The 15,332-nt window shown below is 47.0% G+C and overlaps 2 long non-coding RNA genes across 3 annotated transcripts; both read right to left on the bottom strand.

The window, feature by feature from the left end:
* Positions 1-3,186: 3,186 nt before the first annotated feature.
* On the bottom strand, positions 3,187-8,391 carry LOC147356254 (uncharacterized). Its single transcript, XR_015143166.1, has 3 exons — positions 6,452-8,391; positions 3,620-3,722; positions 3,187-3,378 (listed from the first exon to the last, which is right to left on the bottom strand). It is a non-coding gene; the product is annotated as an uncharacterized LOC147356254 (long non-coding RNA).
* A 4,424-nt stretch (positions 8,392-12,815) lies between these two features.
* LOC147356253 (uncharacterized) lies at positions 12,816-14,684 on the bottom strand. Of its 2 annotated transcripts, none has more exons than XR_015142698.1 (2): positions 14,441-14,684; positions 12,816-13,295 (listed from the first exon to the last, which is right to left on the bottom strand). It is a non-coding gene; the product is annotated as an uncharacterized LOC147356253 (long non-coding RNA). The 2 variants fall into 2 exon arrangements; XR_015142697.1 differs by lacking the exon at positions 14,441-14,684 and adding an exon at positions 13,805-13,979.
* Between the last annotated feature and the right edge of the window lie 648 nt (positions 14,685-15,332).

Here is a 15,332-nt window from a genome sequence, read left to right as displayed (position 1 = left end):
GATTAAGGAGGGTGATTTCCAAGGCTAGTAATACCATGACTTGAGGCCCATCCCCAGAGAGACTCTCAGGAAAAGAGACTGTCACTTCCCCACCAGATCCAAGATATGAATGGATGGCAGGGAGACATGGAGTGGAGGATGGAGATGGGAAGAAAGCTAAAGGAAGATAGAAGCCATCAATGGAGTTCGAACCAATTCTCACCCTTTTTGGACAACCAGCAGGATTTCCCATCCTGACCTGGTAACGTGAATTGTACATCGTCATTAATCTTTTCTTATTCACCCTCCAAGTGATGGATATCCATGACCTTCCCCAACCTCTTTTAAAATTTTCATTTACTTGTGTTTTCAAACTGTAACAAACACACATTTCAGTTTCATTGACAGAGTCTGTTTTTCTTTAAACCAGAACTGGCCTTTCAGTTGGTGGTGTGACGCTGTCCCTAGAATTAGTAAGGTAAACATTCTAATCAATGGAGCCGCACAGCATTCCGATAATAATTGTGTGCGCATGCATGTATAATCTCAGCAAGGCCCCTGGATCTAATCTAGTGCCTGGAGAGCAGAAACCCAGAAATCAGGTGTCCTAGAGTCAGACTGCAGAGTTATGTCACTTTCAACAGGTCATTCCTTCTTGCTACTGCCACCCCCCAAAGCTGAATTTAGGGAAACACCAAATCAAAAATAGCAACAATTCGGAGTTTGTCGTGGATTGGAAATGGAGGCGGGGCAGGGGATGGGGGTGGGGTGGGAATCGACACACTTGCCTTTTTTTTTCCTTTTTGTCTGCACTGCACAGCACGAGGAATTTCCCCGACCAGGATAGCACCCCTGCCACCTGCAGCAGAAACCCAAAGTCTTAACCGCTGGACCACCGGGGAAGTCCAGCTCACTTGCATTATTAAACCGTAGAGGTGCGCATATGAAAAACCCACTCAGCAGCTGCACAAAAAGCTGATCTGAGATAAACATTCTGAACAATATCCTTATGAGAATCCACACATTTTAAACATTCACCCATGCTTCTTGGTGGTTTGTCTTTCTGGGGCTTTCAGATCATTTGGTGTTGCACAAGCAGCAGTTGTAATCAGCAGGGAGATTCTGCAAGGGGAAAGTGCATTGCTGATCCTGGCCAAACAGACTTGCCTTTCATTTCTAGAGATCTGGAATTATGCTGCCTGCCTGGGGGGCAGAGAGGAATGAAGGGTTAATCTAATCAGCCTGACTGCACAAGACAACCCTGTTTACGAGGAACAGGGTCAGGAGGCTTAGGGACTTTACTGCTGCTGCTGCTGCTGCTAAGTCGCTTCAGTCATGTCCGACTCTGTGCGACCCCATAGACGGCAGCCCACTAGGCTCCCCCGTCCCTGGGATTCTCCAGGCAAGAACACTGGAGTGGGTTGCCATTTCCTTCTCCAATGCATGAAAGTGAAAAGTAAAAGTGAATTCGCTCAGTCGTGTCCGACTCTTAGCGACCCCAGGGACTGTAGCCTACCAGGCCCTCCATCCATGGGATTCTCCAGGCAAGAGTACTGGAGTGGGGTGCCATTGCCTTCTCTGAGGGACTTTGCTACATCCTTTCAAATTGCAACTGAGAAGTTAAACTGAGTCCGTTTCCACTGGGGTTTGGCTTTCTTAGCAGAGGAAAACGGCATATTTGAGTCCAGAGAGGAAGGCAAAGTCTAGCTGGACCAGTAGTTCTGAACCTATCTGATGGTATTTCATGTTATTGTTTGCTTATTATTTATCATTTGCCCCTCTCACTAGAATGCAGGTGCCGTGAGGTGGGGCTCACGTTTATTGTACTTCTACTATATTCTCTGGGCCTAGTAGGGTATCTCACACACAGTAGGCTCTTGAAAATCATTTGCTGAATGAGTGATAAATGAATGCATTACTTGGCTTTTTTTAAGGTCCTGGACTCCTTTTTTAAAGTTGGATGAAAGTTACAGTAACTCTCCATTTAAAAAATTATATATATATGGGTGGGGGGGTGCTTCCCAGGTGGCTCTAATGGTAAAGAACCCATCTGCCAGTGCAGGAGACATAAGAGACCAGGGTTTGATCCCTGAGTCGGTAAGATCCTCTGGAGGAGGGCATGGAAATCCACTCCAGTATCTTGCTTGGAGAATCTCACAGACAGAGGAGCCTGGTGGGCCACAGTTCATGCAGTCGCAAAGAGTCGGACGTGAATGGAGTGACTTGGCGTGGCGCATATATATATATATATATATATATATATCTCTTCCAGTGCAGAATTCTAGCCTCCAAATGATCACATAAACAAAAGCTCTTTTGTCACTACATTCTCCAGAGGAGCAGTTCTGAAAAGGACCAGGATTGGGACTGGGGTCTCCTGACTCCTGGAGTACAATGTCTGAACTTGGTCCTCAGATGACCCAAGGATTCTGGGTCACCTCTGGACATACACTCAATAAAAACAGACCCTCGGTGATGGGGAACAAAATAATCCTGAATTTTTGACTCTGAAAACTGGAGCTGAAACCCAGCTCTTGCCCCTTACTAGCTGTAGTATCATATCCAGGTAGACAGACCTCTCTGGGCCTTGGTTTTATCATGTGAATTAAGTGGTGCAGCCTAGGCCCAACATTCCATAATATGGGAGTGTGCAGAGTCACTAAGTCATGTCTGACTCTCTGCCACCCCATGGACTGTAGCCCACCAGGCTACTCTGTCCATGGGATTTCCCAGGCAAGAATACTGGAGGGGGTTGCCATTTCCTTCCCCAGAGAATCTTCTTGACCCAGGGATTGAACCTGTGTCTCCCTCACTGGCAGGCGGGTTCTTCACCACTAAGCTACCAGGGAAGCCTATTCCATAATAGTAACTTGTGAGTCAGGCCAGTGAAGCAGCTAGCAGACTTGCTTTGTAGTTCAAGCCATCTGTCTCATGGCAGGGCTCCCTCACTCTGAGAAGACGGAACAATTTATGCTGAAGCAGGAGAGGTTTTAAGTAAGACACTGGGAAGAACTCTGAACTACAGAGACTGTGGGACACTGAGTCGGGCAGCTGGGTGGAATCTCCCTCTGAAGGCGCCTCGGAATAATGGCTGACACTCAGCTCTCCAATGATCTACTCCCAGTAATGCATGGAAAGGAGTCATCAGGTCAGATTGTCTCCAAAATCCACTCAATCTCTTGATTCTAAGAAGAACCCTAGGCTTACCTTTGCCACAAATAAGATCTTAAGTGCAAAATTCCTGGTGATCTGTTCTAATTCTTTGGAACAGGATATTGGTTGTCTTGAGATGTTTTTCTTCTGGTTGGTTCTTAAAGAAGCCTGGTAGAAGGCATCATGGGTTGAGGCCCTCCCTGGCGGTCCTTTCCACTTCCTGTCTTGTTTAACCCTGGAATAACCCTGCAAGGCATGTTTTTATAGATAAGAAAACTGAGACTCAGAGGAAGAAAGCAACTCTCTGTCACATAGCTAGGAAACAGGTCTGTGTGGCTTGGAAATACTTTCTCCAACACTGGGCTGCCAGTGGGGAGGAGCTAAGTGCTGGTGGAGCAACAGCAGTGTTTCCAGGCCTGTAGGTAGTGCCGTGTGCAAAGCACAGTCCCCTCGTTCTGCTCACAGAGGGCCAGTGTGCACTCCATACCTGGAGTCTTCTCTGTTTGATCTTCCCCTGAGTTACTGTCTCCAAGTCTCTTCCATAAAACAGTGGACTTTTAGACCCCAGCACATAGTTGGAGTGCAAAACTCTGAAAACAAGAAGAGGAGGAGACAATGAATTTGTGAAAAGATGCTCAACCTCATTAGAAATCAGGGAAATGGAAATCACAGTGAGAGGGCACTTTACACCCACTACGAAGGCAAAAGTTTGACAATATCCCATGTGCAGTGAGGTTATAAACCCAGGGAACTAGTGTGCCAGTGTGGAAGAGTAATTGTTATACTATCATGTTGGAAAACAATTGGCCATATCTTAAAATACTGAACAGGCCTTATAACCATTGACTCAGTGATTGTTAAGTAGAATGGTTACATATATTCTTCTGTAACCATTTACTAATAAAAACATTTAAAATTAATAAATTAGTCTATGATATACATAGACAGGGCTTCCCTGGTGGTTCAGTGGTAAAGAATCTACCTCCCAACGTAGGAGACACAGATTTGATCCCTGGGTTGGGAAGATCCCCGGAGGAGGGCATGGCAACCCACTCCAGTATTCTTGCCTGGAGAATCCCATGAACAGAGGAGCCTGGTGGGCTGCAGTCCATGGGGTCACAAAAGAGTCGGACCCTACTTAGCAATTAAATAACAATAAAAACATAGATACCAAGAGACTATAGGACTGAAGGGCTTTATAGCAGCCTTGGATGAAAAGGTTCCCAGTAGAAGGGGGTCAGCCATGGAAGAGAGCAGCATGAAGTGGCCCGCAGAGAGACTAAACTCACCAACTTTCTCGTTCATTATGAACATGGAGGCCAGATAAGACACAGGATGCCCAGTAAATTTGAATTTCAAATAAACAAAGAATAGTCTTTTAGTGTGAAGTCTGTTCCATTGTAATATTTGGGACACACTTATACTAAAAATATGTAAACTAAAAAATTCTCTATCAGAAATTCAAATGTATCATTCTATGTTTTTATTTGCTAAATCTGGCAACCCTAATAATGAACTTCTTATTACTTGTAAGGGAAGTGTCTTTTGACCCATCAATCAAAACCAATTTTTCAGTGTATAAAAAGAATCATTTCATATCAGTGAGACTTCCTTGCCAATGGGGAGTCGAATAGGACTGTTAAGAGTTTGAAGGGTAAAATCAGGCAAACTTGGTTCTGGGCTCTAGCTCGGCCACTTGCTAGATCTAGAGTAAGTTATTCACTCTTTCTATATTTTGACCTCTTGATCTGTATAACAAAGTACCTGCCTTATTAGGGCTGGTGTGAGTGCTGAATGGGGTAGGATGCATTGCATATCCTCAGCATGGTGCCAGATACAACATTATGTGCCCTCAGTAATATGAGTCACTCTTATCCATGCACTATGTTCCTTTAAATACTAGAACAGATCGATAGCATCGTGGTGGCCAAGACATCATTCTCATTTCTGAGATATTTAGGACAAAATCAGAGACAGGAGTTTCCCCATTCTTGCCCGCCTTCCACCAGCTGACTCATTGTCTGAGAACTATAAGGCAGGAGAAGGGACTAGATGACCTCCGGAGTCCTCCCAGCCCTAGCATTTGGTGGCCTGTATGTCCTTAGCAATCTTAGCTTCCTTTCCTGACGGCCCCTTCTTTGTGGCTGTAACTGAGGAGCATGTCAAGTCGTGTTGTATCCAGTGTGAGTCAGTTCCATCATAGGAATTCATTTTGAGGCTGTAAACCTCATGCTAATACCCCTACTCTTTGAAATGCACTTTTCCCATGCTTTTTAGTTCTTGCTCATACATCACATTATTACTTCAGATTCAGAGAAAACAACATTCATGATTAGATTAGGTCTTGGCCAAGATTTTTAGAGACCCCCACCACCACCCTCTGTCACCTGCAAAACTGTCTCTTCCCCTTTCCTTGCTCTTATCATCCCTGCCTCTTCATCACTTAATCTCTATATTCTGCCTTAAAAATGATTTTTATGACCGTAGTCACAGGTATAATTAACAATTTCTGTCATTGCATATTAACTTTAGGAATGTGGTTAACAAATAACTGATACTTGATACTACTGCCAACCATAAAAAAGTTCACATAACAGAATATCCATCTGTCACAAAAATAAGGGATGGGTATCTAGAACAAACACTGCCATGTTCTGTACCAGTGGTTCCATAGCACTGAATGACATGAAACTGTGAACAGGAAGAGTTCCCCTTGAAGGAGGATTCAGCTAGGTAGGGTTTGTTTTAGCTAGAGAGCTCAAATTACATGGTGATCATCCTTTGTAGGAGACTACTTTTCACAGCATGGCTGAGAGGCCCAGCATTTAAGCTCAGCCATCACCTCATTAAAGATGGGGTTACACAGGGGTTTCAGATGATGTAAGAGTTCTGGTGGGTTTCCCTGAGCCTGGTGTAGTCCACATCTTGCTCTGTGTCCCTCTTACTCCATCATAGAAGCCTTAAACATTGTGATTTTGGCAAACTTACTTTGGCTGAGTACTTAGAAGTGCATCAAGCATGTTTTCAATATCCTTGGTTTTTAGGATAAGGAGCCTTTCTTTGCAGGCTGGTTATCTCAGCCTTGGCTTCCCTGGTGGCTCAGTGGTAAAGAATCTATCTGCCAGTGCAGGAGACGTGAATTTGATCCCTGGGTTGGGAAGATCACCTGGAGAAGTAAATGGCAACCTACTCCAGTATTCTTGCCTGGGAAATCCCATGGACAGAGGAGCCTGTTGGGCTACAGACTGTGGGGTCACGAAAGTCAGACACGATTGAGCAACTAAACAGCAGCAACAACAACAACACATCTCTTCCTTACCTCAACCACCCTGTCCGCCCAAGCTGACCAAGTCTCAGCACGATCCAGAGGATGCTCTAGCTCAGAGGTTCAAATGTGTCACGTCGCCCCTGCTTCAGAGAGAGCTGCAGCAAAACTCATGACATTGCCTAACAAGCTCTGCCCAGCCTGCCTCCAGCCTGGAGCAGAGAAAGCGGCAGTGCTGTGATGAAGAGTCCTGTGCGAGAGATCAACCTTTGGGTCCATCTTCTTTGAGAAGATGAGTCAGGACGATCCCTGAGGTCCCTCTTATTTTGACATTCTAGGCTTCCACTCGGTCATGGAAGGGGAAGCTCTCCCCTTACTCCCAGGTGCAGATTCTTCTCTCTTTTTAATTATTTATTTGTTTATTTGGCTGTGTCAGATCTCAGTTGCAGCCCTCGAGATACTCCTTGCTGCGCACAGACTCTAGTTGTGGCATGCAGTCTCCGTGGTTGCAGCGTGCTGGTTCAGGTGCTCCGTGGCATGAGGGATCTTAGGTCCCCAACCAGGGATCGAACCCACATCCCCTGCATTGCAAGGTGGATCCAGATGCAGTTTTTGCTGGCTTTCTATTGTTACCTCTCCCAAATGAGCAATATTTTGTTATCCTTTCCTCTTTTCACTGAAAGGAAGGAAGGAAGGGAGGGAGGAGAGAGAAGGAGAGAGGGGGAGGAAAGAGAAAAGCTTTTGTAAACAAAATTTTAAAAATCACAAAACAGACACTGAGAAGCATTTAAGATTTCAGACATATTTGATTCTGACAGTCCTTCCAAATGCAGCGTCTTTCTTCTTCCCACCATCAGTCAGAAGTGGAAAGCAGATTTTGCCGAGGGGTTTGAGGAAGGGCTTTCTCCTTGTTTCCGTCACCGCAGTTGAATAAACTGTTCCCAGACTGCAGCAGTGTTAATCATTACTGGAAAATGAAGACAAAATCACTTAGCCATGGGATCTAGGCAACCAGGGGTGCAACAGTCAAATCCACTTAGTTCAAAAGGATTTCCAGAGGAAAATTCCACTTGGTGTTCCCTAGGCCAGCGCTTTCCTGGCTGCCTATCACCTATTCCCAGAGCTTCCTCCTCCTCCACCCATCCTAACTGCCTCATTAAAGAGCAGCAGTCCCCCTCCCCCCATAAAAAGAGCAGCCCCTGTATCCCACCCAGGCAGCAATTACTGTCATACCTCAGGCCAGCTTCACATCTGGAGGGGAAGAGAACCTAAACGGTCATTTCAGATGCTTCCTCTTCTGCCTATCTGGGGATTGAGGCTGGAGGCAGCCTAGGGTGTTTCTGTGTGTGTCTGTGTGTTTATCAGCTTGTTCTTGCATGCCTACATGAAGTTTCCATCACAAACAAAACAAAATTCCTCCCTTTGAAGAAAGAAGGTATTCAAAAGCAGTGCTTCTCTAAATATGTGCCACAGCACTTGTGTTATAAGCACAAATGTTCTTTGGTCCTATTTCTAAACACTGAGCTTAACAATCTTAAATTAATGGGGAGGTGGGGTGGGAGGAAAGCTCAGGAGGAAGGGGGTATATGTATGTACATAGCTGATTCATTTTGTTGTACAGCAGAAACTAATACAATATTGTAAAGCAATTATGTATGACTTGCTTCGTCGTGTCTGGCTCTTTGCGACCCCATGGACTGTAGCCCGCCAAGCTCTCCTCTGTCCATGGGATTCTCCAGGCAAGAATACTGGAGTGGGTAGCCATTCCTTTCTCCTGAAAGCAATTATACTCCAATTAAAAAAAAATCTAAACTTGATTTCTTGGCCACAAGACTTCTCAGATACGTTCCTGTGGATCTCTGAGAAGACGATATGACTTTCAGCATCCTGTTTCATTTGACTATGAAATGCTTTGTCACGGCGTGACTTGATCAAACAAATATTCTTCAGAATACACTTTGGGAAAAGCTGACTTTGGAGGAAAATGAGAATCCCCCTCCCGCCCCCCTCCTCCCCCCCCCCCGCGCCCCCCCCCCCCCCCCCGCCCCACCGCTTTAACCTCTGGTTTAGATCCTTGGGGATTTTCAACATTGAAGGTAGAATTGATTTAGAACACAAATCGCTACTGCAAGTCACAGGTATGATGGATGTTTAGTTTGGGAGACTACGAACTGTTATCTAGCTGTGCTTGTTCTGGCAGCTAAGGAAAGAGATCTGTTTATCCACCGTGGCTTCCTCGTTGGAAGAGCAGACTTTTATCTCTGAAACCCAGGCTCTCTGAGTAGAAAGAGACCTGACCATTGTCTTGGAGCCCCTTACCTTTTCCGTGGTACCTTTGAGGTCAACTTGTCTTGACTTCTCCTCTCCCTTGACTTCTCCTCCCCCTCCCAGGCTCCTCCTGTGACTGGTCAAGAGATGCATTTTAATAGGGTCCAGATGGGGGTGTGTAGTCTCAAACTATGGTCCAGCAGCACGTGGAAACCTGTGCAAGAATGGAGTATCTTTTACAGATTAACTTCCCCTCTGTTCTTTCCTCATCTTCCCAAGAAAGTTAAGTTACCACTGCTCTGTCCTAAGTCCCTTTTTATTATATGGAATCAAAGTCTTGGATAATGGTGACAGGCAATGCATTTACTTTCAACAGCCTTTCAAAAGACACAGGCTTCACATTTATAACAGTAAGAAAAGAACCACTCAATACCATACATATTGTCTGATGAACACATAATATGTAATAACCGATGTTGCTGATGGGTTGAGATTTCAGGGTTCATTCTCTTCTGCATCTATTTGGATGCGGACCAAGCCCCCGCCCAAATACCTTAACTAAGTACACTAACTTGAATATAGATTAAGGAGTTCTCACCAGGAAATAAAAGTAGAATTGAGATTCTGAGCGTAAGTGATGGTCAGAACTATAAATGCATATCCAGTGGTCAGGGCTGGACTCCTCTCAAGCATAGCACATCTTAAAGGACAGCGCAGGCTTCCCAAGTGGCACTAGTGGTAAAGGACCCACCTGCCACTGCAGGAGACGCAAGGGACGTGGGCTCACTCCCTGGGTCGGGAAGATCCCCTAGAGGAGGACATGGCACCCCAGTCCAGTATTCTTGCCTGGAGAATCCCACGGATGGAGCAGCCTGGCTGGCTACAGACCACAGGGTCGCAGAGGTCTCAACTGAGCATGCACACCAAGGACAGCTCACAGTAACAGTCATGAGCCAAGAGAAGTCCAGCCTGATTGTGATGCGACCCACGCCCTCCAGATTTCAGGGCAGTGGGTGATCGCAGGTACAACACACAGCTGAGAGCAGAGGGGAGGCCACCGTCCTTGCCCCGTCGAGCTGAGTGTTTGGTGAGATGCAAATGTGAACTCCTTTTACTCATTTATTAACATTTTGGAGTTAGGAAACCTGGCTCCAGGTTTCTCTTTTAGTGAGTATAAATAGAAGAAGAAACTGTTTTTCTCCTCACTTAAAAAATGATTTCTAGATTCAGTTCAGTTCAGTTCAGTCGCTCAGTTGTGTCTGACTCTCTGCGACCCCATGAATCGCAGCAAGCCAGGCCTCCCTGTCCATCACCAACTCCCGGAGTTCACTCAGACTCACGTCCATCGAGTCAGTGATGCCATCCAGCCATCTCATCCTCTGTCGTCCCCTTCTCCTCCTGCCCCCAATCCCTCCCAGCATCATAGTCTTTCCCAATGAGTCAACTCTTCACATGAGGTGGCCAAAGTACTGGAGTTTCAGCTTTAGCATCATTCCTTCCAAAGAAATCCCAGGGCTGATCTCCTTCAGAATGGACTGGTTGGATCTCCTTGCAGTTCAAGGGACTCTCAAGAGACTTCTCCAACACCACAGTTCAAAAGCATCAATTCTTCGATTGCACAGTGACAAAAGAGATAAAGAGACATTTGGGTGGAGAAAAGAATTGAGTAACTCCCTAGAAGTGGGAATGCTGAGTGATGAAACAGGCAGGCACATTTGCAACTTTGCTTGAGGTTGTCCAATTCTTTCTCCTAAGTGCTTGACCACTTGCAGCCAACTAGAGTTTTTTTCTACCACATCCTGGCCAACACTCACTATTGTCAGACTGTATATTTGCCCACCTGGTGGGTCTAAAATGGTTTTCCAATATGAGTTTAATTTGTTTTATCTTTGCTTATAATGAAGTTTGTTATTTAGTAACTTTTCCTGATGGGTTAACTGCTCTGGGCCTGATATTTAAGGGGAAGAAAGGGAAATCACTTATTCCACCCTCCTCATTACAATAGAAATTGCATGACTCACTTTGCTACACCCCGTTGATGTGTTTGCCTATCACTGGGCATCAAAAAATACCTTGATGTCCTGATTTATTTTTTAATCACACAACGTTGACCCTGTTTGAGTCCATTTAAATCAGATATTTGAGGAATTAGGGAATTTTGTCAGACACGGTAGGTCTATTTCACTGGGCTTTCAGATATTCTGTCTTTCCCAAGGGAGAGAGAAGTGGGTGGTGTCATTAATTCATTTAGCATTTTATGGATCAGGTCCTGGGAATAATTAAGAATAAGCCCCTACTTTTCTAGAACTTGCATTCTGGCAGCACAAATGTAATTAACAGCCCACCCCCAACTGCCCTTTCCATCTCTCCAAGTCTCAAGTCTTCATCCGTACAGTCAGCATTACTGAGCACACGCCCTGGGCCCCACACTCTGGGAAGCCTCGGGCCACCTTGGAGGAGGCATTTTTTCTCATGGTGCCTCCAGGAGCTCTGCCTGGCAGCCTGGCTTCAGGGCTCCCTGAGGAACCGTCAGTCCTTTAAGGGACGTGTGACCTAAATCATGACTTTAAACAGCCAGGTTTCCCCAGCTGCGGTGTACATGCAGTCAGAATCACTCTTCAATGCCTGTTAAAAACAAAAACTCCTGCACCCCTAACTCAAAGAGCTACTGATTCAGCAAGTTCAAGGAGCTGTGCTTCCACAAGCTCTCAGAGATTTCTGATGCCCGTTGAAGTTTGAAAACTACCATCTTCGTAAAGTCACATAGCTAGAGAATGTTAGCACCAAAGGAAGGAACATAAAATAGAGTGGGCTGCAGGCTTAACAGGCAGGGACTCTGGCATTGTGGCTCTCTGTCCAGCGTCCCTAGCTCTGAGGGGACGTGAAGCAGCAGCCCTCCTATGTCCCTTGAGCTGGGGCTGCTCACTCGGTCAACTGGAGAACTTGGCTGCTGGAGTTTGCTAAGGTAGATACACTGCATGACCGCTCCACAGGCCCCTGGATATTTGTCCAAGAAGACACGTGGAAACATTCCGGCCCCTGAGTGGCCCCTCTTTACTGAGGTAAACTGCCTCAGTTCACAGTCGAGGCATGCTTGGAGCCCCACTGGCTCCCCAAAAGGATCTAGCCAGACAGCAAAATAACAAACAAATGGATAGCAAGGAACATGGACCCACACATGGACAGGCTGGGAGAGGGGGCCTTCCCAAGCCTGAATTCCAGTTCAGAGGAGGGGAGAGTCTCAACAGGTGCTCCCATAAATGCCAGCTGCATGTTGCAAGCATGGTGACAAAGACCCAAAACACTGGGAGGAAATGGGTCTGCCTAGAGAGGCTGGATCATCATGTCCTCAGAGAGAGCAGAACTCATCCACCCTTCTTCCCACCACACCCTGGGACTTCATTGTCCTTATGCCGCCTTCCAGACACTGGCCAGTGAAGCCAGCTCCAGGCTCTGATCAAGGAGTGCGGGGCAAAGCCACAGAGGCTGAAGACAATTTAACTCCTATTAAACTTGATGACTGCATTGCACTATATAGTTCGTAGAGCATTTTTACTTTTATTAGCTCAGAGATCTGCCTGGAGTGCTCTTCCCAGGTTGAAGGGCTGGCCCCTTCTCAGTTTGCAGGTGGAGGCTTTGAAATAAATATCACATCCTCCCAGGGGCTGTTTCCTCATCCTCTGAACCTCAGAGCAGTTGTCACAATCAGTAATTGTCTTATTTACCTATTTCTTCTATTGCCTCCTCACTCTGGAATGCAGGCTCCAGGAGGGCAGCAATCGAAGCTGTCTGGTTAAGCACCATATTGCAACCCTGGAGGAGCCAGCACACAGCTTTTATTAATGACCAAGTAACAGTTCTAAGGCAGGTGTTGCTCAGATGCATGCCTGGGGCACAAAGGGAAAAAGCAAGCTGCTTAACTGTGAGCACCTGATTAGTGACAAGACCTGTACTAGAATCTGAGGTCTCTGGCTCCTAGTCCAGCAATCAGCAGGATGCCAGCACCTGTCCCTGTCCTGGAAAGGAAAGGAAACTCAATAACATGCCTGCAGCAGAGGGAAATGAGAGAGAACCAGACCCAAGAACAGAGCTGTTGCAGGAATGGGGACCCCTTCCAGGGCCTGAAACTGGGCTCTTGTCTAACACTCGGAAATGAATTGTCTGAGGAGACACATGTGCTGACAAAGCAAGAGATTTTATTGGGAAAGGGTGCCTGGATGGAGAACAGGAGGTTAAGGGAACCCAGGAGAACTTTCTGCCACCTGGCTTGCAGTCTCGGGTTTCATGGTGATGGGATTAGTTTCTGATTGCCTTTAGCCAATCATTCTGACTCAGAGTCCTTCCTGGTGGTGTACTCCTTGTTCAGCCAAGATGGATGCCAGAGAGAAGGGTTCTGGGAGGTGGTCGGACATGTGGTGTCTCCTTTTGACCTTTCCCGAACTCTTCTGGTTGGTGGTGGCTTATTAGTTCTGTGTTCCTTACCAGGACCTCCTGTCGTAAAACAACTCATGTAAATGGTTTCTGTGGTGCCTGACCAGGGTGGGCGGTTTCAGTCAGTGTGCTTCCGCTAACAGAACCAGCTGAAGTCTGTCCTCTCTATGCCCAGTGTTCTCAGTAGACTTCCTTTGTGCTTGGGGACAGAGGAGAGAGTGAGAGTGAGTCTGGGTCCCAGCAAGCCACACCAAGGGTGTGTCCTCCCACACCAATTTGCTGCCTGCCTGAGAGCTTTGGTAGAACCCAGACATGGGGGCTCACTCAGGTCTGTGGGACTGACGGCTCAGGCTGCTGGGCTGCTATAACAAAATACCACAGACACTCTGTGGATGAAACAGAAATTAATCTCACAGTTCTGGAGGCTAGAAGTCCAAGATCAGGGTGTCAGCCTGCTGGGGTTCTGGTTAGGACCCTCTTCCTGGTTCTCAGATGGCCACCTGCTTTCTGTGTCCTTACACAGCAGAGAGAGGGGGATTCTCAACCGTTGATACCTCATCTAAACCAACCACCTCTCAGGACTTCCCTGGAATCCACCTTCCCATGCGGGGAATATGGGTTCCATCCCTGCTCGGGAGCAAAGATTCTACTTCTGCAGGCAGATTCTTTACCAACTGAGCTACCAGGGAATTTCAAGATCTCACATACCATGGAGCAACTAAGCCCACGCACTGCAAGTAGAGAAGCCCGCATGTTGCAGCTACTGAGTCTGTTCTCCAGAGCCAGTGTTCCACAAGACAATCATGCACACAACAACTAGGCCAGCCCCTGTGCCCCACAATTAGAGAAAGCCTGCCTGCCCGACCAAAGAGTCCTTACACCACAAGGAAGACCCAGTGCAGCAGGTAAATAAGTAAGCAAACCAATCACCTCTCAAAGGCACACCTCCTAACACCAACCCACTAGGGGTGGGGGAGGTTAGGGTTTCACCATACGAATTTTGGAGGGACACAAACATTCAGCGCTTAGCTGGGACCCAAAAAGTGGCAGCCTCCGGGCAGAGGAGAACCAAATGTAAAGCTCCCGTGCCAAAGGTGAGAGAGGAAGAAACAGGGAGTGGGCAGGGAGATGGAGAATTCCACCCCCATGGGTCGGTGCACTAAGCCCTCAGGTGGTTCCCACGGATTTCACGGGCTCAGCAGACACACTGGGGAAGGCTGCTGGGCTGGACCCCATCGGCAGTTCTGTGTTCCATGACAGCTTGCTAGCGTGCTGCCCCAGGCTGGGAAAGTGCGAGGCACCACCCCGTGCTGAGTCACCCAGCTCAGGGACCAGGAAACTTACATAAGAGACGGATTGTGTGTGTTTGCACATCAGGCTCAAGCTCCAGGCAGGAAAGAAAGAAAGGCAAGGCGGAGGGCAGCGGGAGGGCTGGGAGGTGGTACTCCTGGGGACCCCGAGTCTATGCGTGCCAGGAAGTCGCTGAGGACCCAGGAAACCGTGAGAAGGCGTATGCCACGGCCGGATTCCTGGGGATTACAGACCCAGATTAAAGAGAACAACAAGAACAAGGGCCTCCAGCTTTCAGTCACTCCGGCTCGATTCCCTTGCAGCCTGTTCTCCAGGGCTGGGGAATGTTAAGCCAGTCCAAAAAGAACACAGGTGGCAAAAGAGGAACCTCATAAAAATGTGAACTCCTGAACCGTCTTGTCTGCAGGATATTGTTAGCGCCACAGATAGGCCTGCAGTGACATGGGATGGTGTTTGTTGGGCAGGGAAACAGCCTGTGGGCTAGAAAAATGCGAGTGGGTGGCTGTTTGAACTTCACTGCAAAGCTCCTTTCAGTCAGGAGCCTTTGTAGATGAAAATAGACTGGCTAGGGCAGGAGGCATTCCTGAGAACTGGTCGAAAGGACATATTTTCCTTTGTAAGAATATTTTTTCCACCCCAGCCCTTCAGATCGCTTTTGTTTATGCCATTCCTGTTCTTTGTCTGTTAATGGCTATACTAAATTTACATTGTCAGAGCATATTGCTGTTATTACATACGCTATGCCTTAATGCTGCTGCTGCTGCTAAACCGCTTCAGTCGTGTCCGACTCTGTTGCAACCCCATAGATGGCAGCCCACCAAGCTCCTCCGTCCATGGGATTTTCCATGCAAGAGTACTGGAGTGGGGTGCCATTGCCTTCTCCAATGCCCTACTGCTAACTCTCATTTAATCTAATTCTACAAGG

This window comes from Bos grunniens, chromosome 16, assembly GCF_055505025.1.
Source record: "Bos grunniens cultivar Pamir isolate PY7600 chromosome 16, Bosgru_T2T1.0, whole genome shotgun sequence".
Lineage (NCBI taxonomy): Eukaryota > Metazoa > Chordata > Mammalia > Artiodactyla > Bovidae > Bos > Bos grunniens.
This window is presented reverse-complemented; position numbering and strand designations above follow the sequence as displayed.